The sequence below is a fragment of the Taudactylus pleione genome, unplaced genomic scaffold (assembly GCF_031769625.1).
Source record: "Taudactylus pleione unplaced genomic scaffold, aTauple2 ptg000437l, whole genome shotgun sequence".
NCBI lineage: Eukaryota > Metazoa > Chordata > Amphibia > Anura > Myobatrachidae > Taudactylus > Taudactylus pleione.
Window position 1 is genome coordinate 934,788 of NW_028284839.1, and position 21,431 is coordinate 956,218.

The window sequence follows — 21,431 nt, forward strand, 5'->3', positions numbered from 1 at the left end:
TCTTCTGCCCAGGCATGACCGTGATGGGCTTTTTCATCCCACGGACAACAATTGTCTCCCCCGGAGCCTGATTTAAACAAACCACATCACCATCAGAATCCTCCTCGCCAACTTCCTCCTCAGCGCCAGCTACACCAGTATCCTCATCCTGTTGTACTTCAACAGTGACATCTTCAATTTGCATATCAGCAAGTGGACTGTGGGTGCTCCTTTCAGCACTTGCAGGGGGCGTGCAAATGGTGGAAAGAGCCACCTCTTCCCGTCCAGTGCTGGGAAGGTCAGGCATCGCAACCACCACCATACTTGGACTCTCCTTGGGGACTTGTGATATCTTCTTAGAACGCACAGTTTTTCCCTGTGCTTTTGCCAGCTTAACTCATTTGATTTTTTTAGTGGGAGAAGGGCTTCCATCATCATGTGAAGCTGAACCACTAGTCATGAACATAGGGAAAGACGTTAGCCATTCCTTGCCACTCCGTGTCGTAAATGGCATATTGGCAAGTTTACGTTTGTCTTCAGATGATTTAAATGTTTTTTTCAAGGTAATTTTCCTGAACTTTGTCATTTGGGATTGTATGTGCCCTCTACTATGACATTGGGCATCGGCCTTGGCAGACGACGTTGATGGCATGTTATCGTCTATGTCATGACTAGTGGCAGCAGCTTCAGCACTAGGAGGAAGTGGTTCTTGATTTTTCCCTATTTTATTTTTATCAGAGAAAGTTTGGTCCTCCATTTATGTTATATTGATATATACGTGCGGCTAAGGCGCACACAAACACAGAAAATTATTTTTTATTTTTGTTGGAGACTAGTGCACTTTGTGGGTTACACCACCCTTTAAAAAATGAGCCAGCCGGCTCTTTACTTATGGGACACAAGCGCACGCTTGGCGCTGCTCCTTTGTTGATGCACGTACAGCCACAGTGCACACAATTCACAAACACAGAAAATATTTTTTTATTTTGTTTGGAGTGTACTTTGGGGGTCAAAGCACCCTTTAGCGGTCAATCCGGCCGGCTCTTTATTTATGGGACACAGGCGCACGCTTGGCACTACTTTGTTGATGCACGTGCAGCTACTGCGCACACAATTCACAAACACAGAAAATATTTTTTATTTTGTTTGGAGTGCCCTTTGTGGGTTACAGCACCCTTTAACGGACAAGCCAGCCTGCCTTTTACTTATGGGACACAGGCGCACGCTTGGCGCTGCTCCTTCGTTGATGTACGTGCAGCCACAGTGCACACAATTCACAAACACAGAAAATATTTTTTTATTTTGTTTGGAGTGTACTTTGTGGGTTACAGCACCCTTTAATGGACAAGAAAGCCAGCCCTTTACTTATGACACAGGCACACGCTTGGCACTACTTTGTTGATGCACGTGCGGCTACTGCGCACACAATTCACAAACAAAAAAATATTTTTTTCTATTTTGTTTGGAGTGTACTTTGGGGGTTACAGCACCCATTAGCAGTCAATCCAGCCGGCCCTTTATTTATGGGACACAGGCGCACGCTTGGCACTACTTTGTTGATGCACGTGCGGCTACTGCGCAAACAATTCACAAACACAAAAAAATATATTTTTTTATTTTGTTTGGAGTGCCCTTTGTGGGTTACAGCACCCTTTAACGGACAAGCCAGCCTGCCTTTTACTTATGGGACACAGGCGCACGCTTGGCACTGCTCCTTTGTTGATGCACGTGCAGCCACAGTGCACACAATTCACAAACACAGAAAAAATATTTTTTTTTTCAGCACTTGGGGGGAGCACCCCTGATGGACAGAGCACCCCCTGGACAACACTACAGCACCTCTTTAGGACTGGGACACTGCACAGGACTTTGGAGTGGACACAGCCCCTATGGACAAATGACTGCACAACACAGTCCAGCCAGCCCCTATGGACTTTGAAGTAGTGGACACAGCCCCTATGGACAACAGCAGCACAGCGCAGCACAGCACAGCACAACACTACACTGCACTACACTACACTACACTACAACACTACACTACACTACACAGCCCAGCCAGCCCTAACTCCCACCCTCCCTCTTCACTGTCCACAGCCGAGTGAGAAAATGGCGCCGACGCGTGTACCTTATATAGGATCCAAAACCCGCGAGACCCGGAAGGCGGGATGATGACCTTTTGCCTCGATTTCAGATCCGAGTCAGGCGGGAAAAGTCGAGCCTGACTCGGATCGGCCTCGGATCGGGGGGGCTCGGGGGAGTTCGGATTTCATAAATCCGAACCCGCTCACTACTAGTATGTACTAGAGATGTGCGGTTCGGTTCTCCAAAAATCCCAATCCATGGTTCTGATCTCCTGAGGAGATCCGGGTAAATCCGGGTCGCGGTTCTGATCTTTTTGTGGTATGATTTTAGCTGTTTTTAAAAACTTTTTTACAATTTAAAAAAAAACAAACATCCAAAACCAAAACACTTGAGGGTGGTTTTGCAAGACCAAATCCAGTTTCAAAACCTTGAAGGAGATACAGATCCAAAACCAAAACCAAAAGACAGGGGTCGGCGCACATCCCTAGTGTTTGCCAAGTTTAAGACCATTAAAAATTGCAGTAAGAGTCATTCAAACCAATACCAACAGTTGGGATGTCAACTACATCCTAGTTATATACAGTATACATGAAATTCATTAATCAGTTTCATTTATAGCTGGGAATGCAATTGTTCACTTTCATTTTAATTAAAAGTTAATTATTTAACTGGTCAAAGTAGTTTATTTATATTGTGTTACTAGGATATGACACTGCTATACAGAACTTACTGCACTGTGGGCCTGATTCAGACCCGGACATGAGTGCTGAGCGCTCGCAACCGGGTCAATGATGGCCCAGATCGCATGCGCACGATGGAGCTGGCTCCGTCGTGCGCATGCGCGAGACCCGGATAGCGACGGGCAATCCGTCACTAAAGAAAATAGCCTGGCCCTGATTCAGAGCGAGCGCTCTGTCAGAACGTCCGGCTCTGAATCAGGGCCTGTGTTCAGTTATACCCAGAGAGAAGATTTGTGAGGTAAACCTACAAAAAAAAACATATTAGCCTGATGATGGAAATACATGGCCAAAAGGCATAGAGGGAAGAAGTATATTTAAAATTAAAATTAAAAGCAATATATTTAGTAACATTTGCAAGACGCCAAGTACAAACAAATAAATTAAAATCATCTGGAGGTACTGTAGGACCACAGTCTCATCAAATAAAGTGGCAAGAAGGTAAACTGTTTTTACTGTCATACTCAAAGAGAAAACAATGTTCATGGTAAAAAAAAGTTTTAGACTGTGTTGTAGAAACAGCAATGATCTGTGAATCTATATTCAAATTGTCTCATCAGTTATTCAGCATTTATTTCATCTTCTCTCAAGGTCCGTTATTTTTATTCTCCTGAATAAAGTACACAATAATCCACATTTAATTTCCAGGAAGACTGACACCAGCATGAACAGTGAAAAGCGCCTAGTATGAAAATTATTTCTGTAGAATTATATCTACGGTTTCCTCATTTATTATAGGCATACAATTATATCCAATGTATTGGCAGATTCCTTTGCAAGGCTGCAATGTCACTGTTTCCTTTTTTTTAAGTAAAGTTTTATTTCTTCTTCAGACAGTTGAAGGCAGAAAGTTTTGGAATAGATAACTTGAAAACCACCAAGGCTAAAGATTAATTGAAGAAGCAAGGTTGTTGTATGTGAAACTGAATATTTGATTATCTGTCCCCTTTTTCTATGAAAATGATTAAGTTAGCCTTGCTGGCAAAGCAAATCTCGCTGCACCTTCTCTGTACCAGGCTGGTGAGTGGCAGAGTTCATGAAATATTAAAGCAGAGTAGAAACTAAAACCAGACTCGTAAAACGGCAAAAAATGTAAGGTTAAGAGATTGTGGTGAACAATGCCTGGTTCGTACATACTTTATCCCGGCGAGGGTTAAATGACAGGCGTCTATATCTAGACGCCTGTCATTTTCCCGACGGCGGGAGACAGGCGCCCGGCATCCCGATTGACGGGATGCCGGGTGCCGTGAGCGGAGAGCCGCGGGGAGGGTTAGGTTTAGGGCACCCGGGGGGACTTAGGGTTAGGCACCCCCCCCGGGAGGGTTAGGGTTAGGCTAGGGGGAGGGAGGGTTAGGGTTAGGCACTCCCGGGGGGGACTTAGGGTTAGGCACCCCCCCGGGGGACTTAGGTTTAGGCAGCGGGGAAGGGGGGGTTAGGGTTAGGCACTTTAAGGGGGGATTAGGTTTAGGCACTTGGGGGGGAGGTTAGGGTTAGGCGCTCCTAAGGAGGGTTAGGGTGTTAGGTTAGTTTTTACTTACCTGCGAACAATCGGGATTTCCAGCGCTGTCGGGCTTCCGCTGCCAGGATCTCTGATTCAGTCGGCCTGCCGCGCCTGGGATTCAAACTGCCAACCAGAGGGACGGCGGTATTTCATAAAGATTCCCTTGTGACTGGTGGTGCAGTCTGCAGTTGTACTGACATGAGGAGAAGATGGTTCAGGGCATTGGTCTATAGTCCTAAATGAGTGGGCACCAGATCCTGTATTAAATGTCCTGCTGCCTAAAGCAGGAATAAGACACCATGCCATGTCTAGCTTGGAATCGGTATGAGATGCCGGTGGCTGAATAGCCGCTGGTTCAAATACCGATGCTGGAAGCCCAAATGGAACAAAATCCCGATGGGGCAGGTAAGTACCCTAACCCTCCCCTCTCCTCCCCCTAAACCTAACCTTCCCTTAGTGGTGCCTAACCCTAACCATCCTGGGGGGGTGCCTAACCCTAACCTACCTCCAGGGGGCGCTAACCCTAATCCCCCCTTCCCACACCCTAACCTTTCCCAGGGGGATGGCTAACCTTAATCTCCTCCCGTGGGTGCCTAATCTCAACCGCCCCAACCCCAGCTAACTGCGCATACTTACTGCCGTCCAGATGTTTGGGATTCCGGCAGGCGAGTTGCCGATGCCAGTATCCTGATGTCCTTTGTGATATCGGCATCTGTACTATGCCAGGCAGCAGTATTCCGGCATTAGTATTTTGACTGTCGGCATCCCGTCTGCCGGCATATAAACTGCATCCTGTCTAGCTCAGCTCCCCGTATGTCATCATAGTGGAGATGTGCGCTGACCCCTTGTTTTGGTTTTGGATCTGGATTCATCCTCGTGTTTTGGTTTTAGTTTTGCAAAACCACCCTCAAGTGTTTTGGTTTTAATTTTGGATGTTTTTTTTTTTAAATGGTAAAAAAGTTTTTAAAAACAGCTAAAATCATATAATTTTTGCAATCCAAAACCTGAAATTCAAAATTAAAATCTGTTCTCCGAACCGCTGGAAGATCGGAACCGCAACTCGGATTTGTCCGGATTCACGAAATTCAGGTGGATTCGTATTGCTGGAGAACCGAGACGCACGTGTCTATATCTTAGTGCTGGATGCTTATGTTGGAAGATAAGGAGCACAGCTACAGTACTAAGGGCAGAAGACTGATCTGCTTCTTCTCCTTGATGGTCAGGCTCACTCACCTCACCTCTACTCTCCTTCCAACCTGCATTTCTTTTTTTGCCTTTGGTCTTTGCTTCACCTCCTGTTACACTAACCGTCAAATGCACAAAGTCAGTACTTAATCTTCCATTAAACAAATGAGAGGCTGGTATACCAAATAGGGATATTCTCTCCATAAAACAGTGAGTCTACAGCACCAGTTTTATTTTTATTTTTTGCCAGGACCACCAGCAAGGAGATTTGGTATTTGCTGTAAATGGCTGGTATCCGAGCCAGATATACAGATACATATTTGAACCAGAGGGTTCATATCGGCATTATACAAAGCTGCAGCAGTATATAGTGCTGGAAATTTGGTGTGTTTTGATCAGGGATGTGCAGAAAAGATAGACAGGGGAGGCAGTGACTCACCTGCCATACACTTTTTATTCCAGAGTTTTGAATATAAAAATGATTAGACTAATAAAAAGAAGATATCTTATATATATAAATTGCTTAGTCCCTTTGTCCGGAACGCTCTTTGAATTTGAATATCTCAATGTCTAATTAAGGTATTAATGTGATTCTTTTGCGACAGATTTCAATCAGCAATAAAATTACAGAATTTTGAAAAATATTGAAAACTATAAAATGTTGTTCTCATGCACTAGTGGTGGTCTGTGCTCTCATATGGACCCAGCGCCCTAGCCTTGTGCGGATACTGTTTACTTTCTGCCTAGTTCGGCTTCCGATTGGCCATCTGGCTGCGTCATGTAGCTATTACATAATGAGGAAGGGTGTGCGGGCAGCACAACAAATGAGGCTGCTGCCATAGGGGGCACTCTTCCCTCACCTACTTTCTCCAACACACAGATTCCAGGCTCGCAACTCCCAGCCAATCAGCAATGGGTTTGCGCCTTGAAAGTAAAGCCTCTTTTCTCTGCATTCCACGAGAGCTGCTGGAAGCCGCTGATTGGCGGGAGGCTGGGAGATGATGAGGCGGTGAGGCGGAGTAACAGTGCGTTATCATTTGCATCCATAGGGCTCAGCTTGCAATACCTCCTGGAAATTGTCCATTTTGCTTCCAAACAAATCAACACATCGATTCCAGGTTCACAATTCCCAGCCAACCAGTGCCGGGTTTGCACCTCGACAGCTGCACCTCTTTTCTCTGCTTACCACGAGAACTGCTGGCGTCCACTGATTGGCGGGAGGCTGGGAGACGGTGAGGCGGAGTAACAGTGCCTTATCATTTGCATCTATAAGGGCTCAGCTTGCAATACCCATGGCCAAATATATCATCGCATGTACAAATTGGCAAATGTTACAATACAGAATTCCCCAAAAACCATAAAAGGGCATGGCTTAGCCAGTTATGTTTCACACACATCTTTTATTACCTGATTCCGTTGTGTTAACATATGATCTAGCCATTATCTAGCGAAGCATTTTCCATATGCATGTTCTAGTTTCAAATTGGCAAAATGGTTGCCACGGGCATACTAGTACATATTTTCTTTACATTTTTCTTAGAATTTTATAGTCAAAACTCTGGAGTATACCCACAGTAAGTATGATAGGACAGGCTCTGCCTCACCTGACCACACATAACTTGTAGGTCGCTGACCCCTGAAAAGCAGGTGTCAGTACACAGGATGATCTTGCCAATGCCATAAGGGGTTAATAGAGAATAGTCAAGAAATGAGCCATAGTTGAACCAGAATCAAGATACAGCAAATGGGTCAGGTAGAGAGCAGGTCAGGGGGCAAGCTAGGTCAGTGCCCAGGAGTAGAGCAGACAAAAAAATATGGAAACGCTCGAGCAAAACTGTTCCAGGAAAGATGCCCCCTACTCTATCGAAGTGACTCAGGCTCTGGCAGATAGGTACAGATGTAGCCAGCTACATCGTTGCCGCAATGTGTGCACACAGGCACACGCATCGCGTCATAGCACCGCCCTTGCCGAGCCGTGATTAAGCGCGCCCGTCGTTCGCCCATTGCAGTCTATGGCGGGCATGTGCGTACGCATTGCTGGATGAATTAGCATGGCTACATCTGTAGGTACAAAGAGAAAGAGCCACAATTCAGACAGGAGTGAAAGTAAAGCAGCTGGCTCACAAAATAGCATCGCTGGACTTGGTAAGTGCCTGCCAGATTCCACACTGCATAACATTTTTAAATAGAAATTAATTGAAGAACTCCGGCGCTAATCAGTTGGAATTTAAATACGTAACTGTATAATAATAAAAAATAATAATAAAAAAAATATATATATATATATATATTTATATATATATATAAAAAGCACTAATCCACGGCACTCACCATGCACACCTTTTAACTAGTTATCTAACTTGTGTCAGCTGTTTTCCTAGGTGCTATGCAACAGGTGTGCTTGGTAACTGTCTCACATTTAAAAGCAAAGTTGCTTTGAGCAATAGAGTAGGGACTTGCAGTAAAGTGGGGTCCCGTGACGATGGGCTGCAGGCTTAAATGCATTGATCAATTCATGAACCAAAACCCCACTGTTTATTATGTTTATTATTATTATTGTTAGTTATTATGGTGTGTGCAGAGCCCCTGTAATTTATATATATATATATATATATATATATATAATTATATTGAGCTGCAGAGATAAGAATGAGCCTGTGAATAGCTCGTTGAAACTTCAAAAGATGAAAAGAAAAAAGTCATAGAAATACCTCTGCACTGATAAATAAGAAGGAAATTTAGGTGTGAGATAGCAGAAAATTGCAAGTGAAATGATTGCTTCCAAACAATTAAAAGAACTCGATCAAAAATGTTTACATATAAATTTATTAAATGAAAAACATAAAGTAAATAATTAATAAATCATCACATGAAAAGAGCATTCAAAGTCTTCCCTCAGATTCTTGAGCCAATCAACTACATGTAAAATTTCATACAAATCATACAAATGAGTTTAAAAGACAGGTGGAGGAGGGGATCAGTACTCTTTGAAAAAGCCCCCCTTGCATATAGGGGCGAAACGCGTCAGCCGGATCCCCAATTTTCTTAATTCAGCACAGATGCCCAATATTCTGATCGCCTGGAGCATTTCCACGCCACTTACATCATTATCATTCCGACCTATTGCGGCCGATACATTGTAGCCATGCAGCATTGGCGGACACCTGTCCAGCGAAGCACAGGCTTGTGCTATTATACACTCCTATGCTGTTGGAAGCCTGTTTCTGCAGGACGCCTTCCAAATTACTAATGGCAGAGTTCAGGCAGCTGCTGCTCCTTACCTCCAAGGCTAATGTAGCCAGTGTGTGACAAGACGCTGTCAGAAGATTCCTAATCAGCAGGTGAGCACTAACATGAGACTTTGCTTTATTCCACTTTCCAGCAACTATTAGCCCTCACGGGACATCAACTATCACAGTACATTATTCTGTGGAGGGCTATAGTTAGGCTGATCCATAGGAATACCATCAATTTTCAGTACTACACAATTGATTGATATTTTCTAACAAGGTTCGTGGAGCACATCAAGTTACACAAATTGGATGTGATGACATAGCTTTTAAGGAATCAATAGATACTCAATTAAATTGATTCATTTGCTCTTGTGATTTGTAAGAAATTGTACATGTAGTTGATTGGCTCAAGAATCTGAGGGAAGACTTTGAATGCTTTTTTCATGTGATGATTTATTAATAATTTAGTTTATGTTTTTCATTTGGTAAATTTATATGTATACATTATTGATCGAGTTCTTTTAATTGTTTGGAAGCAATCATTTCACTTGTAATTTTCTGCTCTCTCACACCTAAATGTCCTTATTATTTATCAGTGCAGAGGTATTTCTATGACCTTTTTCTTTGCATAACATTTTTACTGTCTTAGTGAACAAACCTTATAAGACTTGTGAGAAGAATTCTTATGAAAGTTCATGATCATCTGCTGCTCGGTATCTTTCTTTTAGGGGTATTCAATATGGGAGCGAAAACATCGTTTTTGCGATGTTTTCGCACCTATGACATCATTATCGCAGGTTTTGCTTTTACACTGTATTCAATTTCAAAGACTTTTCGCAGGTTCGAAAAGTCTTTGAAAAAAAATGGGGATAACTTTTCACCACTGAATAGGTGGCGAAAAAAAGTGCAGAATTGGGGTTTAGGGGTGCAGGCTTAAAAAAAATAGCCTGCACCCCTGGGAATGACATTTTAAAAAGAACTGTGTCAAAAAAATTTTTTTTTAAAAATAGGGACACCCCGAAAAATTATTGTAAAAATTGGGGTGTAAAAAAAAATGGGAAAAAGTTTTAAAAATAGGGAAATAGGTTCAGGGCTATTCTGCAAGTATGCGGCAGGTGTATTCTAGAATAGGCTATTAGCGGCAGGTGCATAGTTGCAGAATTTTTAAAAACTTACTTTAGTGACATAAAAATATGCTAGTACCCATTTTCATGTACCCCTAATTTGATGGGACCCCTTAAAAAAATTAAAAAAATAACCTAAGTGCTCTTCTGCAACACTTCTTCAATGTTGGGAAAAAAACACCTGCTGCGGCTAATTAAATCCCCGACTTTCATTTGCAGGCTAAAACGGGGGTACCCATAGTGATCCCCCATGTTTTTACAACTTTAGGGGGATCCTACAATTTTTTCCAGGAAAATTTCGTAGTTTATCGCAAATCCCACTTCGCCAGGTCCTGTTTTCGTAGATTTTATATTGAATATGTGGATAAAGCGGGCGCGCGCCCGATACTTTATCCCTGAAAAATCTCCGATGTGGAGCGAAAAGTCCAGCACGGACTTTTCGCTCCCATATTGAATACCCCTCTTTGTGCCCAAATCCTTTCCAGTCAACCCAAAGCTGTAAAACACCTCTATAAATTCAGCACAAGAATGTGATTCTAATTCTTCCCATTGATGAGCTCTGACAGGAGAAAGAGAAGGGTTTGAAGAGGTGAATCTATTAATGACAAAACCCCCCAAATGCTCCTTTAATGTCAATCACACAGTGAGTAAATAGTCGCTGCGAGCAACTATGGTAATGTAACTTGACGCATGTGCTGTGCTGTGCGACTTAAGGCCTGATTCACAGATGTAGGGAATTGACTGTGATTTTGGAAGCAGCAGAGAAGCGATTGTTGGTAAATTAGCACCCTCCCCTAAGTGTACTTATACTCCGACCGGCGTCATCGCAAACAGCATCTCAACTACATACAACATGGCAACCCATATGCGAGTTCTCCGATAATCACCCATGTAAGGGACCCTATGGTCACGAATCATGGGCACCCGGAATGAGTCGCTGGAGCCATGTTATGTGTGTAGGGGATTGCAGACGTCTGCTGCAAAACGTCACTGACCCACCTGCATGTTGCCGACCAATCCCCCTGTCTCCTCCAAAAGGTGCATTTCTGTCAATCACACTGTGATCCCTGAAGGTGTGCATGTGGGATCACAGAGGGGGCTTGGCACATGCGCATTTCAATTTCGGGTTTTGGATTGCAAAAATGACATGATTTTCGCTGTTCTAAAAACTTTTTTTCTTTTTAAAATCCAGATCTAAAACCAAAACCAAAACACTTAAGGGTGGTTTTGCAAAACCAAATCCAGATCCAAAACCTTGAAGGAGATACAGATCCAAAACCAAAACCAAAACACGGGGGTCGGCGCACATCTCTAATTTCAATGCATGCGCAGTTTACCGATATTCGCAAAACTGCAAAAATTGGAGCAGCGTACATTTCTGGATTAGGCTCTTAGACACATCCACAGATTTACAATTATCGCTCAACTGCATAAATATCAGAATAGCAAACATCATTATGAAGTATTTTCTATTTTTCCCTGCCATGCCATAAAACATGGTTCTTATGAACAACACCATAAATGAAGCCTCCTTTACAACTATTCAAAGTCTGACATTTGCATTATATTAACTTCATAAATTATCATCCTCAGTGGATACTCGGTTACCACTTGTAGATATCAAAATAAAGTAATTATTACCTCTTGGATTTTGCAGCTTCTGCCATAATTTGAACAGCATAAATCAGTTACTGTAAGTAAATGAGCAATCAGAACTGTACAGTCAATGGAACTGCAACATTTTGATATTATCTGTACTAGATTATTTTGGAGAATCGCTAGTGATTTATCCGTTTCCATCTGCAATAAAAAAACAGGCACATTTATGACCAAAAACGTCTGATTGTGTCAGTTGCTTGGAATTGGACACTGTAAGAGGTATGCAGTCAGGAAGCCGACTGCCTAAATACCAGCAGCCAGCTTCCCGACTGTTATACCCCGGCAAGGGTGAAATGCCGGGCATCTATATGTAGACGCCCGCATTTCCCCGATGCCGGGAGACCAGCACCCGGCATCCCGATCGTAGTGATGCAGGGTGCCGCGAGCGGACAGCCGTGGGGGGGAGGGTTAGGTTTAGGGCTCCCGGGGGGGACTTAGGGTTAGGCACCCCCCCGGGAGGGTTAGGGTTAGGCTAGGGGGAGGGAGGGTTAGGCACCCCCGGGGGACACTTAGGGTTAGGCACCCCCCCGGGGGACTTAGGTTTAGGCAGCGGGGAAGGGGGTGGTTAGGGTTAGGCACTTAGAGTGGGGATTAGGGTTAGGCACTTGGGGGGGAAGTTAGGGTTAGGCACCCCTAAGGAGGGTTAGGATTAGGGGGGTTAGGTTAGATTAGTAGATACTCACCTATCCACGATCGGGATTTCCAGCGCTGTCGGGCTTCCGCTGCTCGGAACTCTGCTCATGTCGGGCTGCCGCTGACGGGAATCGAACCCATTCACTGTAAGAATATATGCTGCAGCGGCCACTTTATAGCTGATATACAGAAGCAGCGCTATTTTTCTAGACAAAAAAGTCCAGGAATGCCGTGTGTGTTTGTGTGTGTGTGTGTGTGTGTGTGTGTGTGTTTGTGTTTGGGTGTGTGTATTTTTGTTTGTGTGTGTGTTTGTGTTTGTATGTGTGTGTGTGTGTTTGTGTGGGGGGGGGAGTCATGGGTCATGCTGCTGCTGTTGGTTCTAGTGGCTGACCCTCATTATTATTTTGTTGTAAAGTTGGGGCTGGGACACAGTCTTGAAACTCTCTCATGTCTTGTGATCCCCTATGTACATACTGGCCCATGTCATTAACTCATCAATATTGCTGCTGCCACATGTTATGCCCCCCATGGTCCATATCACTGCCCCCAATCACCCCCCACCCCCCATATTGACCCAAACCATCTACATTTAACTGAATGTACTACGGATCAACATTACCCCATGGCTCTCTTTTTCAACAGCACTTTTTTCTTTCCAAAGTCCAACATCCAATGTACACTCATCTTGGTCTTGATTCAAAATTCATAGACCAGTGAGAAGAGACTCTGATGGTCATGGAACAGTCCATGACTATGGGGTAGATTTATCAATCATGGTGAGAGATAAAGTGGAGCGAGATGAATAGGTAGATTTATCAGCACTTGGTAAGAGATAAAGTGGAGAGAGAAAAAGTACTAACCAATCAGTTCCTAACTGTCATTTTTCAAATACAACCTGTAAAATTACAGTTAGGAGCTGATTGGTTGGTACTTTATCTCTCTCCGCTTTATCTCTCTCCAAGCATTGATAAATCTCCACCAAAGTACCAGCAATCAGCTTATAACTGTCAATTTACAGGCTATGCTAGAAAAGTGACAGGAACTGAATAGTTGGTACTTTGGGCCTCATTCAAATCCATCGCTTCTGCGATTTCTCCCAAAATGCAATTGTGAAAATATACTAATGAGCCACACACCGTCCAGAGCTAAGAGACACAGTGGCAAACGCAGGGTTTCTAGAGGGGGGTTTCCAAATGCTTGATTTTAGAGTGAGTGTGGCCAGTCCATGAAGAGGGCATAATTATCACTTAACCAGCTTTAATATGCATCATACAAAGTGTATTGTGTGTCATAATTCCAGCATATACAGGACCAGCGATCACAGTAAGCCATTAGATGCAGCAGTAGGGCCATCTTGCATGAGCTGAATGTTTTTATGTCAGATGTGGGCACCATTCCAGGGCATTGGAGCAAGTCCGGGAGTCTGGGGGAGCAGCAGAATAACCTAACACTGCCCTGGACATATATGTACATATTGGGCTCTATAGCAGCACATCCCTAACAGTGCATGTTTTCCAGATCTCCTACTTGGTACACAGGTGTATTTATTACTGACTGACACATGCTAAAAGATCCACAGGTGGTGCTAATTATTTAATTTGTGATACTGTGAAGAACATGCAGCACTAGTAACATTCTATTACATTACTATTTCTATTGTGGTCATGGTGTGGGCTTGGGAGGGGGGTTTCCAACAAAGGAGGAGAATAATGAAATATCCTAAAGTGGTGCACCACTTTAGGATATTTCATTATTCTCCTCCTTTGTTGTAGTCTCAAACAATATATCCATTGTAGCACCCCCTTGACTGCATTATTATTTAAAGTGGTATAACTGTCCCCAAATTTGGGAGACTTACATATCCTGTGCGACTAGAGAACTATTATTTACTAACTATTTGAGGGGGGTTTCCAGGCAGATGGAACCCCCCCTGCGTTTGCCTATGAGACACCCACTGAAAGCATCTCACATCTGCTGTCCACACACAAAACCGGAAACATCAAACGCAGATCAGGTGGCCATCAGCTTTCTCAGCAAGTCTAAGGTGCCGCAGATACAGAGTGTCTCCGGACACACAGAAGGCCCTCCTGCTGCAAGCAAGGATGCAGTGGCTAATTTATGCATGCCTCAAAAACAGTGTCTCTCTAACCAACCCCGGTACCTCCCCCAAATGCTGACTACCTGTCACTCACTTTGCGAGTGAACTCTCTGTGCGTGCCTGTTCACAATACAATCACTGTATGTGCACAGGGAGGCTTTCACACATGAGCAATGGCTAACAATTTCTCAAACTGCGTAAATATCGGTATTGCGCGTTGAACTGATTGAGGCCTTTTATCTTGCTCCACTTTATTTCTCTAACAGATTTGATAATTCTACCCCTGTGTGAGAAACACACTGTCAGCTAATCAGAGGATGGAAGGAGCCATAGTGTCTGTCGCTGTCCAAAAGAAGGTTAACCCCATGCTTAAACCTTTGCTGTACAGCAAACACCTTTCCTCAGCCGCTCCTGTTTACATCATAGTTAATGGTAACTCCCATCATTTGCGCATGTGCAGTACAGGTAAAATGGCCGTTGTGGCCATTTTCCCGGTGATCTGTGCAGACACTATAGACTCTGGGCACACTCTAGTGTCCAGAGTTTATAACTCCAGCGCTGGCCGCGCACATCTCAGTGCGTTGCCGGCCGCCGGGCGCAGAGGAGGGGGCCCGTATTGGAGACTGCACATGGGCCCCCTCCTCTCTTGAAACACACACATAAGCCAATATTGCTCATTAAAAGATATACAGACAGTAATGCAGACATGGTAAAATACTACAGAAATATCATACTTGCTAAGGCCAGAAAATGCTTGAATGTATTTTTCTCTGAAGGGGGATTGTTCCAAACCATGGAGAGAGATAAAGTGGAGAGAGAAAAAGGGCTCCATTCATAGTTTAACAAAGAGCCCTGTTTTTACGAAACAGGGTTTATCACTGCTTACACCTATTCATAGAGTGGGTTACCGTGGATGAAGTTATTCCTTCTATAGTGGTGGCCCTGCTTCGTGCATGCATTGCATCACCCACAGTATTTTGTATGATGAGTTGGATTCATAAAGGTATGGGAAGCTGCGTTTTTCATTTCTCTGGCTGTTTCAGATTCACCATCTGTGGACGGAGTAATCTGTCTGTTCATATGTTAAGTACTGGAAATTTGGATACTTCCCTGTCTTTTAGGCAGTCCTTTGTTAGAGCTCCGCCCACTTTATCTCCCAGAAGCCACCGCAGCTGGAAGATCACACGATATCACGTGACCCGCAGGAGCATGCATTCGGGTATATACACAACATGATATGCAGGATTTGTCATTCTGATTTCTATCAAAACGACAAATCATCCAATGTATTGTCTAGTGTGCACACAGGTTTTTCAGTTGCTAATTTTTTTCTAATCCTTTGCAGTAATAAATATTAATTGTGTATTTGACAATACTTCAGTTTCATGCTATATGTAAGTGACTCCCTAGCATGTGCTGCGCCTCCTTACACCAAAGTAAAATATTAACAAATAAGTTACAGGAGAAGAAAATTCAGCTTATAAGCACTTATCGGTTGGCCAATCTCATCAAGTGAAGGAACATCTGAAATAGTACCAAAATAGGTTAATTAGTATAATCCGTGAAATAAAGACAGAAGTACACATCCTCTATAATCTGGTAATAATTTGGTATAAATTGTGGATATTAACAACTTTAGAAAGTTCCACTAAAAGCTGTATTGGTAAAATCATGATGATGGCAGAAGCGGCTCCCCCACAGCAGGCATTCTGGAAGTATATTCTGGATGCATTATGCCTTATTAAGAGATGGCTGCAGCTGCTTTTGCTCTTTTTTTGTTGGCGGGGTCATGGATGCGAGTATATGAAAATGCTAGTATCAGCCCTTCCCCTGGTGTCCACATGTGCATCTGAATGTGCAAGGACTGAGATGACTTTCATTCTCTGTAAGCTGTAATACAGCTGGTGTTTCTCTATATACCACCTTTGGTGCACCACCAGTTGCACCAGCTCTGTGGCAGGTGGAGTTTCTCTGGGAATTTAGCTGCTTTCACTGACACTCTTGCGAAACTCCCATTAAATGCCCATGTGACCGGCAACTTTTGCATGCACTTCTAGCCACCTCCCAGTCACCCCCCCCCCAGGAATGCCCCTTTTCTGATACCATCTGTCCCAATTGCAATAGCACCTTTGTGCGTATATTCTGTGCAATGTATGACCATAGATTTCGGACATTTTTTTGAACTATGACATTGCATGCACATTGCGTGTGACTCAAAATCAGGGCATTTTTGTGCAGTCTGAATTGCATTGCGCATGCGTCACATGTCATTACCTATGTCGCTCGCAGTAAGGCTTAATTCACAAATTGATTGACAGGCAGCGACTATTTATGGGTGGCAATGGGGAGGTGACGACTGAAATGTGGGTGTGTTGCAATTGTGTTTGAGGGTTGTCTTTGTCTGCGACTGCGTACGCAGTGAAAATGGCTCTGGGGTCTCAGTTCTGGTGGCCTTTCTGCACGACCATAGGGTTAGTCAGAAGTCTGATAATCAATAGATCTGCGACCATCCTGCGTCTTTCTATGCAGTCAACTGGATTTTCAAAGCCACTTGTGAGCATCTCAATACCAGTCCCAACGGCTGCAACATTTGCATATTTTCGGAATCAGGCTCACTATTGCTTATGCCCCTCAACATGTCTTAATATTACACCTGTTAGCTGATTCTGTATCAAAAATATTATTTATTTTTTTGGCTGGGGTGTTATTTATTTGGTAAACATTTGTAAAATAAGAGGTTAAGCAGTTTATTAATAATAATAAAAACAAATCTTATTTGGTCTATGTTGTAGATGTCGATTGCAGGAATAACTAAGCCAAATCAGTACCAGAAATATCAGTACCAAATCAGTACCAGAAATTTCCTTAAAACTCTAATATCTTATGGAACGTCTCCAAAATAAACTCCTACGTACACCTTAACAGTGTGTGATTTGGAAAACATGCTCTATGATGGGGATTTAGGAAATGCTGTGCTAGGGAGAAAGTATATTAAAGTTTCTTTTGAATTATGGTTTTGAGAACTAATTAGATTCATTATCTTGGCTTATAATATCAGAGTAGTGGGAAATTTAAACCACATCCGCCTACTGTAGGTGAGAATCCTCACCTGGAGATTTCGATAATGTAGTATATGGCTACGCTGCACAGGAGAGTTTTGCTCTTACATTTATGGAGATTAATCCCATAGCAGTGATCATTTGTTTTGAACTAATTATTTCCAATAAACTGTGCTACAGAAGCCATTTTAAATTGCTGTGTAGTGCCATGATCTTTGTCAATTGCTCTTTTTTTTTTACTATTTAATCTCCTTGGATGAAGGTTTCATGATTAATTTCATATGTAAAGTTCAATGAGATGAATCTCTGATCCCAAGACATATTCGCCAATTGTGGTCAAGAAAAGCTCATCTAAAATAGAGACTGCAGGAAGTTTTGTTCTTCTTAAATTATAAATCTCTTGAGATTATTATAATACAATTGCTTCTAATTTTATGGGCTTTTTTACTTAAAGACAAAACTAAGCTAAGGGCCATATTCAATTGCCGGCGAAAAGTCAGTTGCCGGACATTTTGCCGTCATTGCTTGGTTTCTGTGCGAAGAAGTATCGAGCTTGTCCCCGCGTATCCCCGTATTCAATTCCAATTAGGCGAAAATGGCACCCGGCGAAATCGGAAATGAGCGAAAAGTGCTGTCATTTTGGGAAAATCAGCCTGACACCGCCTAAAAGATTCAATGACATGGTGTTTCACTATGGGTACCCCCGAAAAGCCCTGCTGAAGTTATTTGGGGTGTTTAAATGGTCTCAATAGCTGTTATTTTGCGTCTTTGATAAAGTGGTGAGGAATAGAATTTAGCAAGGTTTTTTTTAAAAAAAATGAGTAGTCTCATCAAATTTGGGGTACTTGAAAATGGGTGCTAGCATATTTTAAAGTGCCTAATGTGAACTTTTAAAAAACATGAAAAATCCACCTGCCGCAACCACCTGCAATAAAAAAAACACCTGGCACCTCCTTGGGGACCCCCCCCCAGGGTCTATTTAGCTAGTTTTAAAGTTTGTCCCCCAACTTTGTTTTTTTTCTCCCCCAAAACAAAAGTACTTTTTTGGGGTGTCCTGTATAAATTTTTTATTTTTTTTGACACAGTTTACCTTTGGTGGACTGTCCGAGGGGTGTTGGGTAGTTTCTGGAAGTTTGTACCCCAAAACCCTCAATTCTGCACTTTTTTCCGACACATATTCATAGGAGAAAACTTTTCGCTGGTTCTTTTGCATTGACTTTTCGTACTTGCGAAAAGTCTCTGCAATTGAATACGGGGATAATTTCAGATTGGCGAAATGATGTCATCGGCTAAAAAGTATTTCCGATAATGGCTTTTTGCCGGCAATTGAATATGGTCCTAAAACAGTTGTGGGTAAATTTAGTAGATAAAATGAAAACCAATCTACCTTCTGATCTTTTGCTTATCTGCATTCAACAGATTTGTGGCTCTGACGGTTGCGCAATGCTTTTACGGCACAAGCAGGAGATCCTCCCCCTTTCTTCATTAGGCATTGCTAGATGTTGCCAAAGCTCTTCCTCTATGAATTCTCCTTTGCATAAGCCAGAAATTAGGGATTTGGCATCCTGTACAAACCTCACTTACTTACTGTATACAAACGGACTCGTCGGATCCATAGAGCCCATATAAGTGTTATGTTACATTCCATGTCAGTGCGCATGTGCTTTTCACTTTATTACGATGAGTAATACATGCTCCTTAGTAGTTAGTTATATTCATGGAATGATAAATGCATGTTCATGAGTATGCATTATTTATTTAGTGAGCACCGTGAGCTGTCAAGATACAGGAGACACAATTAATCACAGAGAAGGTTCAGTACTTGGTCAGTTGTCAGGATACGAGACTGGGCACAGTTATGGAAAAAGTAAGGAAACAGCAATATTTGGTTCATCTTACAGGAATACAAAATATCACACAGTAGTCCAGGACCAAGTAACAAGGTGAATTGCAAGTAATTATCTCAGGGCCTGATTCTGACCCACTCGCGAAATAGCACCTTTGTGCGTATATTCTGTGCAATGTATGACCATAGATTTCGGACATTTTTTTGAACTATGACATTGCATGCACATTGCGTGTGACTCAAAATCAGGGCAATTTTGTGCAGTCTGAATTGCATTGCGCATGCGTCACATGTCATTACCTATGTCGCTCGCAGTAAGGCTTAATTCACAAATTGATTGACAGGCAGCGACTATTTATGGGTGGCAATGGGGAGGTGACGACTGAAATGTGGGTGTGTTGCAATTGTGTTTGAGGGTTGTCTTTGTCTGCGACTGCGTACGCAGTGAAAATGGCTCTGGGGTCTCAGTTCTGGTGGCCTTTCTGCACGACCATAGGGTTAGTCAGAAGTCTGATAATCAATAGATCTGCGACCATCCTGCGTCTTTCTATGCAGTCAACTGGATTTTCAAAGCCACTTGTGAGCATCTCAATACCAGTCCCAACGGCTGCAACATTTGCATATTTTCGGAATCAGGCTCACTATTGCTTATGCCCCTCAACATGTCTTAATATTACACCTGTTAGCTGATTCTGTATCAAAAATATTATTTATTTTTTTGGCTGGGGTGTTATTTATTTGGTAAACATTTGTAAAATAAGAGGTTAAGCAGTTTATTAATAATAATAAAAACAAATCTTATTTGGTCTATGTTGTAGATGTCGATTGCAGGAATAACTAAGCCAAATCAGTACCAGAAATATCAGTACCAAATCAGTACCAGAAATTTCCTTAAAACTCTAATATCTTATGGAACGTCTCCAAAATAAACTCCTACGTACACCTTAACAGTGTGTGATTTGGAAAACATGCTCTATGATGGGGATTTAGGAAATGCTGTGCTAGGGAGAAAGTATATTAAAGTTTCTTTTGAATTATGGTTTTGAGAACTAATTAGATTCATTATCTTGGCTTATAATATCAGAGTAGTGGGAAATTTAAACCACATCCGCCTACTGTAGGTGAGAATCCTCACCTGGAGATTTCGATAATGTAGTATATGGCTACGCTGCACAGGAGAGTTTTGCTCTTACATTTATGGAGATTAATCCCATAGCAGTGATCATTTGTTTTGAACTAATTATTTCCAATAAACTGTGCTACAGAAGCCATTTTAAATTGCTGTGTAGTGCCATGATCTTTGTCAATTGCTCTTTTTTTTTTACTATTTAATCTCCTTGGATGAAGGTTTCATGATTAATTTCATATGTAAAGTTCAATGAGATGAATCTCTGATCCCAAGACATATTCGCCAATTGTGGTCAAGAAAAGCTCATCTAAAATAGAGACTGCAGGAAGTTTTGTTCTTCTTAAATTATAAATCTCTTGAGATTATTATAATACAATTGCTTCTAATTTTATGGGCTTTTTTACTTAAAGACAAAACTAAGCTAAGGGCCATATTCAATTGCCGGCGAAAAGTCAGTTGCCGGACATTTTGCCGTCATTGCTTGGTTTCTGTGCGAAGAAGTATCGAGCTTGTCCCCGCGTATCCCCGTATTCAATTCCAATTAGGCGAAAATGGCACCCGGCGAAATCGGAAATGAGCGAAAAGTGCTGTCATTTTGGGAAAATCAGCCTGACACCGCCTAAAAGATTCAATGACATGGTGTTTCACTATGGGTACCCCCGAAAAGCCCTGCTGAAGTTATTTGGGGTGTTTAAATGGTCTCAATAGCTGTTATTTTGCGTCTTTGATAAAGTGGTGAGGAATAGAATTTAGCAAGGTTTTTTTTAAAAAAAATGAGTAGTCTCATCAAATTTGGGGTACTTGAAAATGGGTGCTAGCATATTTTAAAGTGCCTAATGTGAACTTTTAAAAAACATGAAAAATCCACCTGCCGCAACCACCTGCAAAAAAAAAAACACCTGGCACCTCCTTGGGGACCCCCCCCCAGAGTCTATTTAGCTAGTTTTAAAGTTTGTCCCCCAACTTTGTTTTTTTTCTCCCCCAAAACAAAAGTACTTTTTTGGGGTGTCCTGTATAAATTTTTTATTTTTTTTGACACAGTTTACCTTTGGTGGACTGTCCGAGGGGTGTTGGGTAGTTTCTGGAAGTTTGTACCCCAAAACCCTCAATTCTGCACTTTTTTCCGACACATATTCATAGGAGAAAACTTTTCGCTGGTTCTTTTG